General features: G+C 37.7%; 1 long non-coding RNA gene across 1 annotated transcript in view; it reads left to right on the forward strand.

The window, feature by feature from the left end:
• The window catches only part of LOC108444742, a 9748-nt gene that overhangs the window by 759 nt on the left and 373 nt on the right, over nucleotides 1-8616 (forward strand). Inside the window, exon 2 of the long non-coding RNA XR_001859402.1 lies at nucleotides 6627-6785. This is a non-coding gene — a long non-coding RNA (uncharacterized LOC108444742). The remainder of the gene's footprint in view (nucleotides 1-6626; nucleotides 6786-8616) is intronic.

The following is an 8616-nucleotide window of genomic DNA, read 5'->3' on the forward strand; positions in this document are numbered from 1 at the left end:
AAACCATTTCTCTTTGCCATTTCTGAAGTCTCTGCAAAATAGATCCAGAATATCCCATATGTAACATGCCACTGATTTGTTAAGAGAGGGTGTCCACTTAGAATTGCACTGGGTGCCCCATGAAATTCCTAAAGAAAGGTACTCCTGAGCTGTGCCACTCCTTCGTGTCTTGGCAGCTGACTCCAATCTGGCCATACAGTGTAGCTGAAATATTTCACCTCATCCAAAATACAACAGGCAGCAAAAGTAGCTGCCATAGTAGCTGCTCACACACACAGCCTGATAAATCAGAGAGAGGACAGAGTTGATGGCAACAGCAGAGTGCATTTTCTGGGTAGAATTCTCATCAATGTCTTTTCTCCTTAACAAAGAAAGAAATGTCTGAAAATATTGTTAGGGCCTTTTCATTTTACTTAATTTATTCAATTGTATTTTAATTTCAATGTGAAGAGAGGACTTTATTCTGAACTTCAGGATGAATGAAGGGCTGCACATAAAGGAAAAATAACAAAAAAAAAAATCTCTTTTGAGAAGTAAAACAAAACATAGGGGATGAAGTGGAGGAGGAAGAGAGAAGAGAAAAGACAGAAAATGGTAATGTCTGAATCCTGAGCTTTAAATTTTGAAAGCATAGCCTGAACTGCTGAAGTTAGAATATATATTGTCATCCAGATAAAACTCAAAATGAACCCCTAGATTGTATCATTACAGCAGGGTGTTTTAAGGGCATAAACTGCAACTGTAAAACTTCCATCAATTATTGTGTCAGTTCCTTCCAAAATCCAGTGGAGGAGTTTGCAGACTCTGAGCCAGAAAATTCTGTATCTCATTCATGTAAAATATCTCAATTAAATACACCGAAAAGTTGCTGCCAAATTTGGTAGAGAGGACTAAACTATGTTTATGGCAACTATTAAAAATCTCTCTCTCCTGTCAGGTGCATGGGGCCTTATTCTGCCATTGTCACTCACACTGACTGATAACTAACCCCAATCAATTGCAATGAAAGTAGTGGAATAATATCTGTAGTGAGGAGTTAAATTTGCATGAATTTAGGAAGAAGATTGTCATAATTTGTCTTAATTAATAATTTCATGTTGCTTGCTATCTACCTGAGAAATTCTAAAATGGTTGGGATGGTCATATGGAAGCATGGAAGAATGACACCTAAAATAAAATAGGTTTTCTGACTGCCAGTTACATTTCTATAGGTTTGTCATGAAAACACAGTTTCTTCTTAACTTATCAGTTCCCCTTGCCAAAATACTTAATTTTATCATGTGGTAGTTCTTTTTTTTAGGTAGTGAAGTTTTAACTTGTCCAAAGAGCAGCTCGAGTATAGTACCAAAGGCTTGAAATTCCAAACAGTGACTTGAGCAGTTTTGTGTAACAAGTTATGGTAAAAGATCATTCTGAAACTCCTTCTCATGCCACTTGGATAATATTGCTTTCTGCTTTCAATAATATTTTGGCCATGAATTCTCTTTGTCATGGAGCAATCCAGAACAACATTGCAAAAAGTATTTATTTCAGATTTTGTAGAAAGTGATCTTAACTCTCTCTTGAAAGTTTATCAAATTGGTTTTCGTTCTCAGTAGCTGTGAGTCTTAATTGTAGCATGGTTGTGTTTCACTATCTGTGTATATATACGTGGGGTTTTTTTGTTTACGCATTCTGGATTACTTTTAAACCTATAGAGTAGATATATATTTTATACAAATCTACATGTTGTTCATTGTTAGGACCTCCTTTCTAACTGAAATAATTTTTTTTTAATATACCTTCTCTGTGTCTTGCTAAGTTTAGGTATCAGACACAACAATGTTCTGGTAACCAGTAACTCTTCTTTTTTAAGCTAAAGTTGACATGTGCTCAGACTGTAGGAATTTAAAATCAAGGGGCTATAAATTCTGCCCTTGCTTGGTAATCAAGCCCTGTCTGATAGCAGAACTGTTGCAGTGATTCCACTGTGACAGGCTAAAGTTAGGAGCTAGTAGGAAATAGAAATGTACAAGTGTGCATACACATCTAGGCATCTGTGTGCCCATAAATACTTGTTTTCCACAGACAATTCAAGTGAATCTATCTGGTTATATATATTGTAGCAAAGGACTTTGATTTTCTACAAAACTGTACATGGATTTTATGTTTATAAACAGGTTTGTCATGTCAGCAATAAAAATCCATTAAAAAGAGTGGAAAAGTGCTTCAAATTCATTCTTTAAATATAGCAGACATAACCTGTCATTTCACAATATTGGACAGCCAGTTTGTTTTGTTTCAGAAACTTCAATAATTTTATGTGTTCTGATGATATTTTCTCTTGAGTTTTGCTGTTGGTTAAAAACCTGAAATGCACACAGAAGCGCCAGTTTTTAAAATCACTTAGACTGGAATTTAGATCAGTGTTTGCATAGTCCATCTGAACCAATGGGTCTTGTGGAGCTCTGAGGCAGATGGAAAATGTAAAAGGAAACACCAGGCCTCTAAGAAGTAATAGTGAAGAGCAGATACTGAGAAAATGTCTGTGAGGAACCAAAGGCAGTCAGCTATTAAATTTATTACTGGATACTGCTAGCAGCAATTGAAAAAAAAACAACTAGCTTCTCTTCCCTCTGATATTTCAGCTATCCATTTCATATTGTTCCATTCTTTAGGTTGTATCACTGATACCATAGCTCCAGGGAAGCTCAAAAAACTGTAGGGCTGACTTGTATTTGTTACCAATTTTCTTTTATGACATTATAAAGAAATGATAAAAAAATGCTGTTTATTATCTTTTTTCTAACAATGTCATGACCCTAAATATGGTTTAATTTCTCATCTCTATGCTTTAGTGACATGTTTTGAGCTGCCCATTGTACATTTGACTAAGTTTTCTATGGAAATTGCATCTGTCTATGCTTCCTCAAGACCAATAACTCACTAGACATCTGGATTCAAAGAAGTGATATTAACAAAATAATAAAACTTTTTTTAAAAAATCACAACTAAAATTTTTATGAATTGAACTGCATTACAATGCTTTGGCAACTGGTGGTTGGAAAAGTACAGCCAAGCACAGGAATCTCAACATATAAGCCTGGATCCTTACCTCTTCCTCACGCCTTTGCCACTGGCTGCTGATAGAAGTAGGACTGCCCGAGAGACCTTTGCTCTCACCCAGTTGTTCTTATGCTAAAATGTTATGCTTTGATTTTTCTTCTCTATTTTGCAGATAGTTAGATTACTGAGATAAAAGGACCAGAAGAAAGTTCCCTATTTTTTTTTCACACTTCTCTACTTGTCAGTTTACAGTCTCTTCACTGCCTAGAAGGAGGAACAAAAATGAAGAGGAGAACAAATATTATGGCATCCTTGCTTTCCTGAGACTGGTAATCCAGCCAGTTGCAGTGTCAGCCTCTTATAGCTCATTTTTCCCAGTAGCTTTAGGAACATTTCCTGCAGGCTTGGCTCTCTGATGTCAGAGCTGATAGAGAATTATGGGAGATTACTTGGTAACTAACAATCTCTCATAATTTATTTCAGGATCTTTAAACTTCTGTGTGAGTTTCCCATAAAAGACAGTTTCTCTAAAGCACGTTAGACGGAAAATATTTTGTAACTTCATTAAAAGAATTTCCATTAAAAATCTGTTTGAGGGAGCTCCTTGCTGATTCTGAAAATGAAGTTGTAAAGGAGCAGTCTTTTTTTAAGTTGTATTTGTACTGGGAATTCTCAGAAATCCCAGCCAAGAATTATTGCAGCATTGTACAAGGCTGAAATTCCCTGTAGCTCTATGTTTAGCACTTGCTAAGACCCCACGGCAGCACATGCTTTTCTAGACACGTTTTTTCTCTGTGACTGAAATGAATGCAAAATTTGCTATTTATCTGAGTGAAATTAACTATCTTTAATCATCTTGGTCAAACTTGAAAAACTCATTTATTTATTATCTATCAAAATACTTCTATTTACCCTTGAATTTCTTAATTTTTGCTTGCTTGATTAAGCACCATGTCCTCCTGTGAAGCGTGGATAAGAATGTGCTTGAGTGTTTTGTTAATGTAAGTTCCAGGATTGGATGCATTGCTACAATGTTTGGGTTCTTTTGAAAAATGTGAGATTTTAATTGGTCTTAATTTTTCAGCATAAGAGTCCAGCACTGTAATCCACATTTTAAGAATGATCAAATGGTTTAACTATATGGTAGTTCTCCTTGGATAAGTATTGTATTTAAAGGTTAAAGTATGCCTTGATGAAAGTGTTTGCCTTTAGCTGTTCATTGCTATTTTATCTATTGCTTCAGCTGTGAAAAGCTTTTTTATTTGGTTGAGGTTTGTTTATTTCTTGCTGCTAAACTTTTCTAACATTTTAAAATTCTGCATTACTTACAGGTTTGAATTTTGGCTTCTCTTTGGAGTATTTTACAAGGACAAAGATTTTACATGCTAAAATGTTTTCTGTAAAACACAGATGTAAAAAAAAAAAGTGAAGTAAGCCTATACTTTATATCTTCTTGAAACTTTATTCTCTTTAAAAAGGGTTTATGTAATTTTACATAATTCTTTTGGCAGGAATGTTTATTGCCCAGCTGGGTGAAATTATTAATGTACCTCTCAAGCTGCATTTTCAAAGATCAGTAATATATATATAAACTTCTTTGAGGGTCCTTGATATGTAGGATTTTTATTGGAGTCCCTTGTTCCACTTCAGTAAAAGGATGACACAAGATGTTTACTTTAAAAAGTCTCTGACATCCTCCTGAGAATGTTTTGATAGAATGGCATACATTTGGTTACAATTAGTAAGCCAAACAATTTTCCATTGTTATCTCACTGTGTTTGTCTAGACCCTGTAAGGAGCTTTCAGAAAATATCCATCTCCATGTTTCAGTTAATTGATGGCATGTCCAGTAGGATTATGCTTTTTTATAAAGCTCCTTGTCCTTTTGGTTTTATCACAGAGATTTTACACAAAGGCATGTGGCAGAAAGCAAAAAGGAAATACTGGCACAGTTAAGCATAAAGAGATATTGTACTTGTATCAAGGCTAATATTCCTGTGTGTGGGAAAAAATATCAATGTGTTCCTGCTACTTCTGTGTGCAAGATGTTATACCCGAGGGCTGAAAGTAATAGTTGCTGGTGTGAAAGTATTCACCAATATCAAGTGCAGATGAAAGCTTCTGGAGCCAGCTGAAAGCTGAGTTAATAATACTTCAGCTTAATATTTGAACTTGCACTCTGTCTGGCATAATAAATGATGGGTGACTTAATTTTATTTGAATTCTATTAGCAGTGTGATTAAAAGACTCAAATCCTTATCTGACATCTTCACTGTGTTGTGATTTATTTGGTTATTTGCCATTTTATACATAATCTAGAGTCTCATCTTTCCTTTTGTATGGTAGCTGAAATACACCTTTCTGTTGAATATCTTATGTACTATTTAGAGATTGATAAGTCTCAGCTAAGACCATTATCTGTCCGTTTAGGTAATAAACATACCTCACTAGGTACATCCCATATTGCTTGCAGTTGTTTGGAGGTTACATGATTAAGCTTGCTGTAATGTGAATTAGTGTCTATGTCACAGAAATTCCCCATGCAATTATCACCCCTTGGAACTGCTGCAGTGCCAGGTTTAGGCCTGATAACAAGAACTGGTGCTTCTGTGCCTCCTTTAATCATCCTCTTATGTTTACACTCTTTTTGGAGAAGCCACTGATCACAACTCCTGTAACAGTAGGCACACACTGGCAGCAGAGGAATGCAGAGCTTATGGTGCAATTCTGCTTCATAAACCTGCGTCCTTGAAGTCTCCTGCATCCCAGCCCTGTCAGACTGGTAAAGTCAGGCTGCTTTTATAGATTCTTGGTAGGAGTGGTCAATACTGAATTGAATAATTCCCTTTTGAATTATATCTTCAACAAAACAATTCTTGAAAAGGTCTGCTAGGTTTCAGATGGGTGCACAGGAAGAAAAGCATGAGAAAGAAATTCATCTTCCAAAGGAGGGAGAAGGGACGGCACTTGAAGCACTTTCTGCAGTTGTCACCTCTACTCCTTCAGCAGGGTGGGAAAGGACGGACTTTCCCAGAGCTGTCCTCTGCCCTACACTGCCCTCCAAGCAGCACTGCAAGAGAAGGTCTCAATCATGGGTCTCTGCACCACAGCACAAACTTGCACCTTGGCCATCTCTGCACCAACATCTGCGTGCAATGAAATCACAGTGCCTGGTGTCTCCAAAGTTGGAATCAAGGGTTTGAGTCCCTCAGTGCATCTCAGCAGCAAAGTCAACCCTTTTCATTTCTTTGTCATCAGAGCTGAGTTATGTCAGTTCATGTTCTCTAGAGCAGTTTGAATTCAATTTAGCTGGTGATTAAGTTACTTTGTGTGAATTGGACGCTGGTAGGAATGTTTGTTCAAAGGGTTAACTTAACCTTCCCCAAGGTTGTAACAGACACTGGAAGATCAAAAGCTCCTCCAGACTCTCAAAGAGAGAGGAAAAAAGAATTGCTTGCTTTTACAGTTTTCAATCAATGTCTACCTTCTGGGAGGCAAGTCTGTGTTTAGCGTACTTAAACTCACGGTACAAACAACTCATTTTGTATCTAATCATAAACATAATTTGTCTGGTTTTTCAGATCTTCAGATTTATGCAGTAGCCATGGTTGTCAAAGTATTTGGCACCAGTGACATCATCTTTGCTGAAATGCCAGACAGCATGATGAGTCCCAGATGTTAGCACACACCAAAAGTTGAGAAAGAATGAAATATAAAGATCAACTGTAACAGCTACGGAGGTAATAAAAAGTGATTCTGTTTTCTTCTAGTATCTAAAGATAATAATTTATGGGGTTTTGAGGTTTGGTTTGCATACATCATCAATTAGGGACTGTGCCCACTATTATGCATGTACATGATAAGGACAGACAGCGATGTGAATTTGGATGAACGCTGAATAAAGCATGATTTAACTTCAGAATTGCACTATTTCCTTTGTGGGTTTTTTTCCAATCTTTTACACTTTGTGCAGATTATGATATATGCAGAATATGTGTACTGAGATCTAAATGTGCCTCTTTCTTAACTGCCAGGGCTTAATTCGTCATTTGGTTAAGGGTCATGCATGGTTATGTCAGCAAATCATGTTTTCTAATGTGCTATAACATGACATGCCAATGTAACCAAGAGCAGCACCATTTCCTAATGACGTCATGTCTGTGAAATGTAGCAAGGATGCGACTTGCTGAGAAACAGGCTTGAATTTTTTTTTTTTTTTTAATTTTAAAAAGAAATCACTCTCTGTACTCCAGAAGCAGTTTTCGTAGAAGTATGGTTTAGGTGCTTAAGGGTAATCATGCTTAATCATGAAGGTACTCAGGCATGGTTTCATAGTCACCACGTATCTACCCAAGTGCCTCGCGCTGCCTGGTAAAGCATTAACAAATAATATATCCATGCATCCAGAGCATCCTCAGATGGATAAGGATGACCTGACTAATATTTGCATGGAAAATCAAGAAAAGATGCTCCTTTGATTTTCTACCAATAATGAATACTTTCTTTAGATCATTCTGTTGTCTAGACAGCATTCACGATCATGAAAAATTCCCATATCCACAGTCAAAAAATTTACTTGAAAAATATTTTTCCTTAATTTATTGCGGCAGTTCTTCAGGCCTTACAGGAATAGCAAAATTTGTATTAAAATCACACAGAGAAAAAGGAAGTTTAGACTTTTCATATTGCAGTATTGTATTTTATAAAGATGATTAATCAGTTGGATGTATAACACATATGTCATTGTCTGGCTCAATAAGTCGACCTCTGGTGCGCCCTCAGTCAGAGGGAACGCAGCGTCACTTCCATGACATCCTAAGGAACACCTTCAGTGGCAAAGCGGGGAGCAAGCTGGATGTGCATGTTGCTTACTCCTCAGAGGAGGCACGACAGGCAGCCGATGTCTGGGCTTGCGTCAGCCCGGAGGTAAAGGAACAGAGAGGGGCCTCTGGTGTGGGTTCCAACAGGATTACGGCCAGAGGGTCCAGGGACCAGAAGGGCCCCGAGAAGGCTTGTGCACCCCCTTTTATAGGGGGGGCGGAACAAGGTGGGGAAAAGAGAAACAACCAGTGGGGTACAACCAAGGGGGAGGATACAATTAAACAGGAACCAATAAGGGAGACAGGGAGGTGGGAGTCACAACAGGGAACCAATGAACAACTGAGAAAAGGAGAACTTTCTCGAACAGGGGGAGGTAACTTGGACCCAAGAACAGCCCAGGGGGATGCAGCTTAGACCTCTGAGCCGTCCATGATCCGCCCTCCGACCCACTGTCCTGGGCAGGGAAATCCACCCAGTGGATGGCCCTGACTTGAGTGGCATTTAACGATCTCGGCTCATGAGTGAGCTGAGCCACCCCAACAATTGTCTTCTCTTAAAATACTTCATCTCAGAAAAAAATATAGAAATGCATCAAAATATAATCTTATTTTAATTCTTCTTAGTAGATTATCCTTCTCTTTTTTGGAGTGAAAGTTTTGGCATTACTCTCAATACAAGTTTTCTGAAACTTGAAAGCGGTAGTGATGAGGTTTGTGGATTGGTTGTGGTGGGGTGGTGGTGTTTTCACTG

This window comes from Corvus brachyrhynchos, unplaced genomic scaffold (assembly GCF_000691975.1).
Source record: "Corvus brachyrhynchos isolate BGI_N302 unplaced genomic scaffold, ASM69197v1 scaffold221, whole genome shotgun sequence".
NCBI lineage: Eukaryota > Metazoa > Chordata > Aves > Passeriformes > Corvidae > Corvus > Corvus brachyrhynchos.